This window comes from Elephas maximus (assembly GCF_024166365.1).
Source record: "Elephas maximus indicus isolate mEleMax1 chromosome Y unlocalized genomic scaffold, mEleMax1 primary haplotype SUPER_Y_unloc_2, whole genome shotgun sequence".
Classification (NCBI taxonomy): Eukaryota; Metazoa; Chordata; class Mammalia; order Proboscidea; family Elephantidae; genus Elephas; species Elephas maximus.
In genome coordinates, this window is record NW_026060238.1 from 61659 (window position 1) to 75303 (window position 13645).

At 37.1% G+C, this 13645-nt stretch overlaps 1 pseudogene; it reads right to left on the bottom strand.

Moving 5' to 3' along the window:
• Positions 1-5905: 5905 nt before the first annotated feature.
• Positions 5906-6843, bottom strand: LOC126069908 (olfactory receptor 6C3-like; annotated as a pseudogene).
• Positions 6844-13645: the final 6802 nt, after the last annotated feature.

The following is a 13645-nucleotide window of genomic DNA, read 5'->3' on the forward strand; positions in this document are numbered from 1 at the left end:
GGTCGCTATGAGTCAGAATCGACTCAAAGGTAACAGATTTTTGTTTGTTTGTTTGTTTGTTTATCACTTCAAAAATTGACTCTCTTTCTTTTTCCTTTCTCTTTCTGGAACCCCATTAATCCATCTGGTAGAAGTTCTCACCTTATTCTCTTTGTCTCTTACCCTCTTCTCTAGTTTTCCTTTAGTATTTCTCAAATATTCACTCTTCTGGGTTCTGTTCCAGTACACTAGCTCTTTCTTTAGCTGTGTTAATCTGCTCTTAAACTCCTCCAATGAGTTATTAACGAGAGCTTTAAATATCAGATTTTTTTCCCTCAGTAATTCTAAGAACTTGAATCAAAATTACAATTCGTACTGCGATCTTTTGAATATATTAAGCATAGCTAATTTAACATTTGTGCCTTTCGAGTCTATTTTCTATAGCCACTCTTCCTGTTTTTATTGTTAGCTTTGTTTGATTTTATTTATATTGCTTTATCTGCTCATGTGCCAGGGTATTGTTTCTGATAGATAGGAGTTGTGTGACAAAGTTATAGAAATATAGTGGTGCTTAGGGCAATGATATCTTCCTACAGAGATTTTATGCTTTTTTTCTAGCAGATGATTAGGGACACTAATATTCAAAGGCATATTAATCTAAATCCATGAATTGATGTAATTTGAAGCTTTTCTTTAGAGTAAAGGCTATCTTCTCCCCACTCTTATTTCTATAGCTTAACCTTTTAAGTAAACTTTGAAAGTATAAAAGTTTTCTAGCTTCACAAACTTGGCAAGTCCTACACTCCAGTTTTTGTTCTCTAACCTGTTAGGAATGATTTTCTGATTTATCTATTCAGCTACCTCTTCCATTATGGGCAGGGAAAAGTGACCTCCTTTGCTGGGATTATCATTCTGAATTCTTTAATATATTGTATTTTAATCCTAAAATACTTTGCTTTTTTTTTTTTACTTTCCAATATCTTCAATAAAATTTATTATTATTTTTGCTTTCCTGTTGTTTCTGTGCAAGGATTGTCCTGAACTGAGAGTGAATACGCTTCTTATCTATATTTTCAGATCTACCCTGGGGATAAACAACTGAGCCAATGCATCTGAGGGTGAGGGAGTTTAAGAAACGTTCTAGGTGTCTTTTTAATTAATCAACGTAATGATATACCATTCCTTTGCCTAGTGTACTGTCATACAGCATAATTCTCATGAGAAAATTCACTTCTGTGTATTTCCTCATTCATGTGAACTTGGATGCTGTTTCCTCTACTGTATTAATTTACAAAGATAAGAAAAATGGAAATAGTGCCAAGCTGTTTTCATGTCTTTGTAAGAGGATGCTAAGAAAATTTTCTTCTGGGTTGGCATTGTGGTTGACTTTCCAAAGCTATAAAAATCAAATGCTTAATCCTCGTGTCTTAATTATCTTGTCCTGCCATAACAGAAATACAATAAGTGGGTGACATTAACAAAGACGTTTATTTTCTCACATTTTAGGAGGCTAGAGAGAAGTTTGAATTCAGGGCACCAGCTCTGGAGGAAGGCGTTCTATCTGTGTCTCTTCGAGGGTTACGTCCTTGTCTCTTTTCAGCTTCTGTTCCTTGGTTCCTTGGTGATCTTCAAGTGACATGGTATCTACCTTCTCCCAACTATGCTTGCTATCCCTGGCTTAATCTGCTCTTTTATATCTCAAAAAAGATTGATTTAAGACACATCCTACGTTATTGAAAAAACCTGGTGGTGCAGTGGTTAAGAGTTCTGTTGCTAACCAAAAAGATGGCAGTTTGAATCCACCAGCCACTGCTTGGAAACCACATAAAGCAGTTCTACTTTTTCATATAGGGTTGCTGTGAGTCAGAACAGACTCAATGGCAATGTTTCTTTGTTTGTTTTTGCTACATTATTAACACAACGAAAAAACACATTCCCATATGGAATTATAACCACGGGTAGAGGGGTTAGGATTTGCAAAAGATATTTTGGGGTAGACACAATTCAACTTATAACACCCTACAATCAAGATAATTTTGGGGTCAAGCAACCATTACGGAGCTAAACAACTGGCAGTTGGACAGATTCTGCTACCAGAAACCATTATCTAGAATCTCTCATTATTCCGTACACAGTGGAGTTGCTAAAAGAGAAAGATTAATGGAACCATGTAATCACCAGCTTAGAAACGATTTTCCCTCCATTTTCTGTGAATGTTGCAACCTGACAATGACTCTCAAGGTCAAGTACAAAAGGTCTTAGAGAACCAGATACATGAACACGCAGTGCTTCTGAGAATGACAGGCTTCTCTTTACGATGATTTGGTATTTCACACTGTATTTGCTGCTCTGCCCTCTCAATTTGAGTAGAAGAGAAAAAGAAGTTCAGAGAAACACTTGGGCGCAGAGAGTGAGCAGAAGTGAAGTAGTCATTACAACCATTACTTGTTAAACCAAGAACGTGCAGGTTTCCCTTAGATCAATTAAACATCATGAAACATAATCACACTTTAGGCATTTTGCAAGAACCCTTTCAAGTTTAGCTGTTTCCGGATTAAGGAACACTAATGCAATTTTCTATGTTGTGTACCTCAGAGTTAAATACTGGTGAGGGATTGGTTGTAGCACCGCAATTTGTGTGAGGTCCATTGAATTTACTCATTTGCACCATATAGGAGTATCTGCATTTAGACACCCTCCCACAAAGATCCGATGTTAATCAAAAGAGATTTAAAGGAGCGCCAGATAAATAAAAGGTGTTTGTCCTTTTCCGTCTGTCTTCTGCCTTTGTCCCAATCACGAACTATCTCTGAGTAGAGAAGAGGCAATGAAAGGAGCCCAAGATTCCATCCAAATTTCAATGCCTGGCCGAAACTAGTTGAATATGAAGCTGATATTTTTAAATTGACCAGACTAAACTCAACGTGACTAGCAAGTAATGGCTTTACGTGATATGAAATTAAGAGCTGGGAAAGAAATTTCACCTGTGCACGATAGATTGGACTGCCTGAAAAAAATTATATGTATATGTTTATACATATGTATATTATTTCACATATAAACAGACAAAGTCGTAGATTTGGAGCAAAACCTAGGCCCTTCATACTGTTGGATTCTTAAACACTAGTGTTACATTTGAATAACGTTTCTTACTTAAAAAAATTAATCTATGTATATCTTTTATAATTTTATCTCACAGCAAGCATAAAAAAAAACAAACCCAGTGCCGTCGAGTCAATTCTGACTCATAGCGACCCTGTAGGACAGAGTAGAACTGCCCCCTAGAGTTTCCAAGGAGCACCTGGCAGATTCGAACTGCCAACCCTTTGGTTCGCAGCTGTAGCACTTAACCACTACACCACCAGGGTTTCCACGGTAAGCATATGGCATAAAAACTGAAGTATTTTCATCTTTATTAAAAAGAATGAGGACACTGAAGTTGCAAAAGCTAACGTGCCTAATTTTCTTAAGTTTTTATTGATGGTAAGGTGAAAGTTAGGTATCATAACTCAGTACTTCAATAACAGTCATTATTTATTTAACCAGAAAAAAGAACCTTATTTCGTATAATATATTAAATAATTATAATTATGAATACACCAAATTTAACTAAATTTCAGATGGAACCCCAAATCTACATACATGGATAAGTATTTTTCTTTTTGTCTATAGTTGCAAAGACTGTCATTTACTTAGTTTGCTCAGAATGACAGCTATTGTTCTGGCATGCCAGATGCCAATCAAGTTTAAAAACATAAGGTGTAGTCACGTAGAATGATTACTACATATGTTGTTAAAAAAAAAAAGAACTGTTGCTGTCCAGTCAATGGCAACCCCAGGCGCCTAAAAATTGAAATGTGCTTCCTAGGGTTTTCAATGGCTAATATTTTGGAAGTAGATTTCCAAGCCTTTCTTCTGAAGCAGTTTTGGGTGGACTTGAATCTCCAACCTTTTGTTTAGCAGTAGAGTGCAGCATTAACAGTTTCTACCACCCAAGGAACCCACTATGTCATAGGAGTGTGCAAAAATAATTAAGCTTTTATACTTGGTCATGTGTATAATATTTTTAAGTACTAACTAAATGTTAGTTATTAATGGAATGTCTATTTATGCAAGGCTTTGCAATGTAGCAAATTTTTCTCTTTATCTGCTGTCTCTATCATGACTGTAATCCTAATATAATACATAAAAATAACAATGATTGTGCCTTCCTTATTGCTGTAATGTTTTTTCCAAATTCTGAATGATGTGGGCAAGCCTATTATATTTATAACCTTAATATTTTCATGTGTCTGTACAGTGTATTCTTCATAGAGATATTATAGAATTTATATACAATTGGATTATAATCAATTTACTTCTTTTTTTTCCTTACACTGGATATGAACAAGCACAAAAACCATTCTTTTCCATCACTGAATCATTTCCTATGTAGATACTGAAATTTGGGAATAAAGAGATGAATAAATACAGGAATAAAAGGGATATGTAAAGGATCTCTGAGACTGTTTAAATCACAGACAAATGTAAGGTATCACCAAGACTTACAGGTTTTAAATTCCTCAGAGAGAAGTCACCATGTTCCTTTCTCATATTGGAATGCATTGTGTTCCAGATCTTAAAAGCATACAGATACATATAAAGACCAAAACTTATTTGAATTATACTAAAAATCTGCATAACAACACTTTTCATGATTTGACAAGTACTTCAAGTTTTTTTTTTTTCTTATGCTTCACTTTGTAAGTAGTCTACGATTTAACAATGAAGTCTGTTAAACAAAATTTTCTAGTCAACATAATTTGGGAGAACAAGAAAAGGAAAATTTGAAATTGTAATTCTTCTAAAATATAGCCATTAATTAATGTTTTATATTTTAAGCCAGATGAATCATTATCACAACACTGTTCATATAACTTGTGGGGTTCCTATAATGAAAATAATCATAAAACCAAAACCCGCTGCCGTCAAGTCGATTCCGACTCCTAGCGACCCTATAGGACAGAGTAGAACTGCCCCATAAAGTTTCCAAGGAGTGCCTGGCAGATTCGAATTGCTGGCCTCTTGGTTAGCAGCCGTAGCACTTAATCAGTACGCCACCAGGCTTTCCAAAATAATCATAGTATAGCCTAAATTTATTTTTGTAGTTTGCAATGCGGAACTTTTATAATTTACAGAAAAATAGAAGTGAAATCTGTTTTAGTTTTAGTGCATTTACTTTGCCTGTTTTAGAAAAACTATGAATATCTCCTAAGAAGTTTTAAAAACATGAAAATTTTATAAAAATTACTTAATATCATGATCAATATTTATCCAGAAAATGTACATTAAACTTCACAAAGTATAAAGCTCTGTATTCAAAGTGCAACACAATAGTATGTATTAAACTGAATTTAATGAACAATGACACAGAGCGTGGAAATTCTATAAACATTACTGAAAACACTATCAATATTCATCTTGAAAATACACAAGAAATTACATACATTTGAAACACTACATTTCTAGTATGAAGCAATAATAACTGTGTCTTTTAAGAGCTGAGAAAATAAACAGAATTAAAACAACTTTACTCCATCTTAACTACAGTGTGCCTTCAAGGAAAATGTAAGGTTTTCAGAAAATTCAGTAGGAGAAATAAACTTTACCATATTTGCAAATATGTTAATAGACACTGCATTGCAGAAACTCAGGCACAGAAGTTAAAGTGAGGGATTTGCAAAATATCAGATCAAATGATGTGACAGGGAAAGAGACTCTAAAAGAACAAGCATATCTGTACAAACATCTATGAATTTCAGGTTTATATTTAATTGTTCTTTATACACCCCCTCCCCCCCAAAAAAAAAACAACTGTTGGTGTGGAGTCGATTCCAACTCATGTCAACCACATGTATCTGTATTTTTTGCTAAAAAAAAAAAAAACAGCTCCCAATTTGTAGAAAACACTATGATCTGGAGGAAGTTTTTGAAGACTTGTTTTACTTCCTGATTCCTCAGGGAATAAATGAAAGAGTTCTGCACGGGGGCAACAGAGGTGCTGAGAATAGCAACTTCTTTGTTCAATGATGCTTTTCTTTTGCAGAGGGATTGGCATACATGAAGATGCAGCTTCCATAAGAGGTAGAAATGACAGTCATGTGGGAGGAGCAAGTGGAGAAAGTTTTTTTTTTCTCTTACTGGAAGATGGGATTCTCAGAACAGTCCTGATGACACACATGTAGGGCAAAATCATTAATGCCAAAGTGACTAGCAAAGTAACCAAAGCCAAGTAAAAACCAATTACTTCTAGGAGCCATGTATTTAAGCAAGATAGTTGTAAGAGGGGAAAATAGTTGCATGCAAAGTGATCGATGACTTTGGAAGCACAGTAATCCGGGGGGGAAGAAGCATAAGGGGTGGGAATGTGGTCAGAAACCCTCTCAGCCACACACATGACACAAGCAGGGAGCAGAGTTTCCTGTTCACGGTGCTTGTGTAATGCAGGGGCTTGCAGATGGCCACATAGAAGTCATAGGACATGGCCGTCAGCATGTAAAATTCTGACACCCTCATGAAAATAAAGAAGAGTTGAGCTGCACAGTTGTTATAGGAAATGGTCTTATGCCTGGTGATAATTGCACCCAGACATCTAGGAATGCATACAGTCGTAAAGGAGATTTTTAGGAAGGAGAGATTCCGGAGGAAGAAATACATAGGTGTCTGTAGATGGGAGTCCACCGAGGTTAAGGTGGTGAGAGTCAGGTTTCCAGTGAAGCTTAATACATATGTGATAAATAGAAGGAGGGAGGTCACAATCCGAAGGTCAGGATCATCAGAAAGGCCTAGGAGGACAAGCTCTGTGACCACTGTGTAGTTGTCCATTTCTCTCTCTCTCTCCCTTCAATTTTTCTTCTTGTAATCCCATTTAGACAAAAACAGTATTAAGGGGAAGAGGTGAAAGATATAATTCATCATGATCGGCATCATCATCTCCAATATTCTAAAATATCCTATATAATCCATGCAAATTTTTTCTTACTTTTAAGGTCTTGTTGGCATTCTTTTAATACACATTTATTAGTTCTTTTATAGTAAAAAATACAGTAGTAGATAGGAAATCTTCACACAACAAAGCACATCTTTGGGAGACAATGAATAAAATAATTGTCATTTTATGTCCTATTTATGCAAACTCTCATTACAATTTCGTTGAAACAGTCATAAGAATGTTTCTTTTCACTCAGATAATTTATTAGACAATCTATCTCCTAGAAACAGAAATGGGTTACTTTAACTTACCAAAAAGTAAAAGTCAAACTTAGAAGCCTGAAGTAACAACTCATTATTTTTTTTAGGATGTAAGAAATCAGTTGCCTGATTACAGGTAATATATTTAAATTTTTAACCCTAAGATTAATGGGTCTAATTGCCAAGACCATATGAGTACACTAAATACAGTCGCTACAAGACAGAATACGTAACCCAATTATTTTAAAAATACAAAAATTTCAATTACTCACTGGTTTGTCTTCTTATTCCATCACGATCTTTAATGTTGCACATTCTGTATGGCTTCCTAAAAATGTGCATGTATGTATTTAAATAGAAACATTTTTATTTTTGAACTGAAAGAGGTGTAATGCATTTATTCTTCATTTTGACTGAAGCACAAATTGAAAAGTGACTGCTAGCCTTATATCTTATCAACTCTGTCACTGGATAATGGCTCATTGTAGTTTCCATGAAATTATCTTCCTGAGTGTCTTGGTCTAATGCTGCTGTAACAGAAATAACACAAGTGGATGGGCTTTAACAAAGAGAAATTTATTTCTTCACAGTGAAGTAGGGTAAAAGTCCAAATTCAGGGCATCAATCTTCCCCCAGATTAGGAGCTTCTCCACGGATGGACCCCGGGTCCAAAGGACTCTCTCTGCTCCTGGTACTGTTCTCTTGGTGGTATGAGGTCCCACATTTTCTGCTTGTTTCCCTTTCTTTCATCTCTTGTAAGATAAAAGGTGGTGTAGGCCATACCCCAGGGAAAATCCCTTTACATTGTATCAGGGATGTGAGCTGGGTAAGGGTGTTACAATGCTATCCTAATAGTTTTTAACATAAAATTACAATCACCAGATGAAGGACAACCACACAGTACTGGGAATCATGGTCTAATAAATTTGACATGTATTATTAGGGTACACAATTCAATCCATGACACTGAATTGTTAAGCTTTTTAGAAAAAATGTTTCATTCCCTTGTAATTCTGTCTCACAGTTATCTTCTCCATAAGTCCACTTATCCAAATGGATATCCAGAAAAGTTAAGAAAAAACTTCTTCCATTTTCCTAACCTACTCAGTTAGTTTCCACCTAGTCAAATGCTATTTTGAATGCAGTAATAGTTTATCAATTCTGTCTATTAAAATCTTGACAGCTATCTCCTTTTGATTTTAGAGAGTAAAATTTCTGTTGTGAAGAATAAAATGTAAAATCATTGCAAACCTTCCAACAACTAGCAACATTCACACTAATCATATTTTATTTTATAATGGTTTAAAGGCAGTTTTTCAGGACATAAAAAGTAGAACATCAGAAACCTTCAAAAGATGTGGAAATATTTTTAACCTCAGCAAAGACTGTGTACTGATCTCCTGGAAACCAGACAAAGTCAGGCCACATCTCTGCTATATTATGGACCATAAGGGAAATCTGGAAGGGGTCCTTGGATTTCTCAGTAACCTGCTCACTCTTCTCTCTAGCAGATCTCTCTTGAGAAGAGTTATATTCAACCGTTGCATCCCACAGAGGACCTAAGATGGTGACTTCTATGTAATATTTATATCCATTAATAAGTTGCTTAATATTCATCCTTACTTCATATTTTATGAGTAATAAAATAAGAAACAAAGCAAGAGGCTATGACACAGTTAGCAGGAATAAACTAATATAATAACTTATAGATAGCTCAGAGACAACAGTCAATATCAAGTCACATAAAGAAACAGACCATGATCACCTCAATAAGCTCTCAAAACAAAAAATCCAGGGATCTTCTAGATAAAAGTGCATTCCCGGAATTACCAGAGGCAGAATACAAAAGATTAATATACAGAATTCTTCAAGACATCAGGAAGGAAATGAGGCAATACACAGAACATGCCAAGAAACACACAGATAAAGCAATTGAATAAATTAAAAAGATTATTCAGAAACATAATGAAAAATTTAATAAGCTGGAAAAATCCATAGACAGACAGCAATCAGAAATTCAGATTAACAAAAAAATTGCAGAATTACACAACTCAACAGAAAATCAGAGGAGCAGAATTGAGCAAGTAGAAGCCATAATTTCTCAACTTGAAGATAAATCACTTGGCAGTAACATATTTGAAGAAAAATCGGATAAAAGAATTTCAAAAAATGAAGAAACTTTAAGAATCATGTGGGACTCTATCAAGAGAAATAACCTGCGAGGGACCGGAGAACGAGAACAGGGAGGGATAACAGAAAATGCGATTCGATGCTATTCAGTGACAGTCGGTGTGATTCTGCTTGATTCAGCTCGGTTAGGTGCAATTCGGCACCATACGGCTCTTTTTGGCTATTCAGCTCCATTCAGCTCTATTTTCTCTATTCGTCTTTATTCGGCCTATTCGGCTCTATTCAACTCTATTCGACCCTACTCTTTTCCACTCTATTCTATTCCTTCTATTCTGTTCTAATCTCTTCTCTTCTACTCTACTCTATTCTATTCTACCCGCCCCACCCCTCCCCTTCTCTAATCTATATGTTTTGATTGGATTTGACGCGTTGAACGCGAATCGATGCAATTAGGCTTGAATTGGCTCGATTCGAATCGATTTGGCTCTATTCGGCTCCATTCGGCTCAGTTAGGCTCCATTCGGCTCATTTTGGCTTGAATTGCTTCGACCCTGTTCGATTCAGCCTTTTTTGGCCCTATTCTGCTCTATTCGCCTCCTTTCTACTCTATTCTCTATTTGACTCCATTCTACTCCATTCTATTCATTCCACTCCATTCTACACTATTTTGCTCTACCCTATCCTACACCTCTCTAATTTACTCTAATCCATTCAACGTGTTTCGTCTCATTTCGTCTCCATTCCGCTCTGTTCAGCTCTATTCGACTCTTCTCTGTTATACTCGTCTACTCTATTGTTCTCTAGTCTACTCTTCTCTATTGTATTGTATTGTTTCTATTCCTTTCTGTTGTATTCTACTCTATTCTACCCTACCCTACGCTCCCCAACTCTATTCTAATCCATTTCATTGGATTTGATTTAATCCATTTTGACGCGATTCAGCTCGATTTGGCTCTGTTCGAATCTATTGTGCTCTACTCTACTCTCCTCAACTCTAGCCTACTTTTTTCTGTATTCGTTCTGTATTGTTCTATTCTGTTCTATTTTATTCTATTCTACTCTACTCTGTTCTTCCCTACCCTACCCGATCCTCCCCTACTCTAATCTGTTCAATTCGATTTCACGAATTTTGACGCGATTCGGGTCGATTCAGTTCCATTCGTGTCCATTCAGCTCCATTTGGCTTGAATAGTGTCGATTCAGCTTGATTAGGCTCGATTCGGCTCCATTAGGCTCGATTCACTGCATTCGGCTCGATTTGGCTCAATTCAGCTCGATTCAGCCCTCCTCGGCCCTATTCGACTCTATTCGGCTCTTTTCTTCTCTATTCGACTCCATTCCATTCCATTACACACGATTCTACTCCATTCTACTCTACCCTACTCTAATTTTCTGTAACTGATTCCATGGGATTCGATGTGATTTGTCTCGTTTCGTCTCCATCTGGCTCGATTTGACTCTGTTCTACTCTACTCTACACTATTCTGCTCTGCTCTACCCTTTCCTACTCTTTTCTATTGTATTCTTTCTCTTCTCTTCTACTGTGTTCAATTCTCTTTTACTCTATTCTATCCTATCCTACTCTAATCTATTCTACTGGATTCGATTCCATGCCTTTCAATGCGGTTCACCTTAAATCGGCTCCATTGCACTCCATTCATCCCCCTTCAGTTCAAATTGGTTCGATTCAGCTCTAATCGGCTCCATATGGCTCTAGTCAACTCTATTCATGTCTAGTAGGCTCTATTCAGCTCTGTTAGACTCTACTCAACTCTATTATCTGTTTTCGACTCCATTAGACTCCGTTAACTCTATTCTACACCATTCTACTCCATCCTTCTCTATTCTTCTCTACTCGACTCTTTTGTACTCTATTCGTTTCTATCCGTCTCTATTTGACTCCATTCGATTCCATTCCACACCATTCTACACTATTCTCCTCTATTCTACCCATCCCTACCCTAATCTATTCTAATTCACTCCATTTGATTTGACCCGATACGAAGCGATTCAACGCGATTCGTCTCGTTTTGTCTCCATTCGGCTCAATTCGGCTATGTTCTGCACTATTTCACTCTTTTCTACACTATTCTATTCTGCTGGGTTTTTTCTATTCTGTTCTCTCTTATTCTGTTGTACTCTATTCTATTCTACCCTACCCAATCCTACTGCACCCCACCCAAACCTACCCTACTCTAATCTATTTGATTCAATTGGATTCAGGTCGACGCGATTTGACAGGATTCGATGAGGCCCGAAGGCATTCGATGGGATTCAAAGAGATTTGACGAGATGCCATGCAATTCGACGTGATTCAGCAGAATTCTATGAGATTTGATGCAATTCAAAGTTATTTGATGTGATATGACGCGATTCGCCATGATTCGATGATATTCAACTCAATCCGATGCGATATGAAGTGATTCGACCCGGTTTGACACAAAACAATGTGATTTGAGGGGATTCGATGGGATTCGACACTATTCAGCGACAGTCGGTGTGATTCTGCTTGATTCAGCTCGATTAGGTGCGATTCGGCACTATGTGGCCCTTTTCAGCTCCATTCAGCTCTATTTTCTCTATTTCTCTTTATTTGGCCTATTCAGCTCTATTCGACTCTATTCGACCCTACTCTTCCACTCTATTCTATTGTATTCCTTGTATTCTGTTCTAATCTCTTCCATTCTACTCTATTCTACCCTCCCCTCCCCTCTCCTTCTCTAATCGATACGTTTCGATTGAATTTGATGCATTGAACGTGATTCGACGTGATTAAGCTTGAATCAGCTCGATTCGAATCGATTTGGCTCTATTCGGCTCAGTTAGGCTCCATTCGGCTCGTTTTGGCTTGAATTGCTTCGATTCTGCTCGATTCGGCCTCTTTCGGCCCTATTCTGCTCTATTCGACTCTTTTCTACTCTATTCATCTCTATTTGACTCCATTCTATTTATTCGACACCATTCTACACTATTCTGCTCTACCCTACCGTACACCACTCTAATTTACTCTAATCGATTTGACGTGATTCCTCTCATTTCGACTCCATTCGGCTCTATTCAGCTGTATTCGAGTCTACTCTATTGTACTCTAGTCTACTCTTCTCTATTCTCTTTATTGTTCCTATTTTGTTCTGTTCTATTCCACTTTATTCTACCCTACCCTATGCTACCCAACTCTAATCTATTCTAATCCATTTGATTGGATTTGATTCAACCCATTTTGACACGATTCGGCTCGATTTGGCTCTATTTAGCTCTGTTCGAATCTATTCTACTTTATTCCCCTCTACTCTACTCTAGCCTACTCTTTTCTGTATTCGTTCTGTATTGTTCTGTTCTATTCTGCTCTCTTCTATTCTATTCTGTTTTATTCTATGCTACTGTACTGTATTCAACCCTACCATACCCGAACCTCCCCTACTGTAATCTATTCAATTCGATTTGATGCATTTTGATGTGATTCAGGCCGAATTGGTTCGATTCGTGTCCATTCAGCTCCATTTGGCTTGAATATTGTCGATTCAGCTTGATTGGGCTCGACTCTGCTCCATTAGACTTGATTTGCTGGATTCGGCTCAGTTTGGCTCAATTCAGCTCGATTCGGCCCCCTTGGCACTATTTGGCTCTATTCGTCTTTTCTACTCTCTTCAACTCCATTCGATTGTGTTGCGTAGCATTCTACTCCACTCAACACTATTTTACTCTACCCTACCCTAATTGACTGGAATTGGTTCGATGGGATTCAACGCCTTTTGTCTCGTTTCATCTCCATTTGGCTCGATTCAACTCTATTAGACTCTGTTCTACTCTACTCTACACTATTCTGCTCTGCTTTAACCTTTTGTACTCTATTCTATTGTGTTCTTTCTATTCTCTTTTACTGTGTTCAATTCTATTCTACTCTATTCTATCCTACCCTACTCTAATCTATTCCACTGGATTCGAATCCACGCGTTTCGATGCGATTCAGCTCAAATCGGCTCCATTGCACTCCATTGAACCCCTTCGGCTCAAAGGGTTCGATTCAGCTCTAATTGGCTCCATTTTGCCGTAGTCAGCTCTATTCAGCTTTAATAGGCTCTATTCAGCTCTATTGGCTCTATTAGTCTACTCAACTCTATTATCTCTTCTCAACTCCATTCTACACCATCTGACTGTATTCTTCTCTATTCTATTGTCTTGTACTCTACCCTTCTCTAGTCTATTCTAATCGATTCGATTTGATTTGACTTGAATTGATGGGCTTCAATGCAATTCGATGGGATTCGACACGATAGAGCACGATTCTGTGGGATTCGGCGCGATT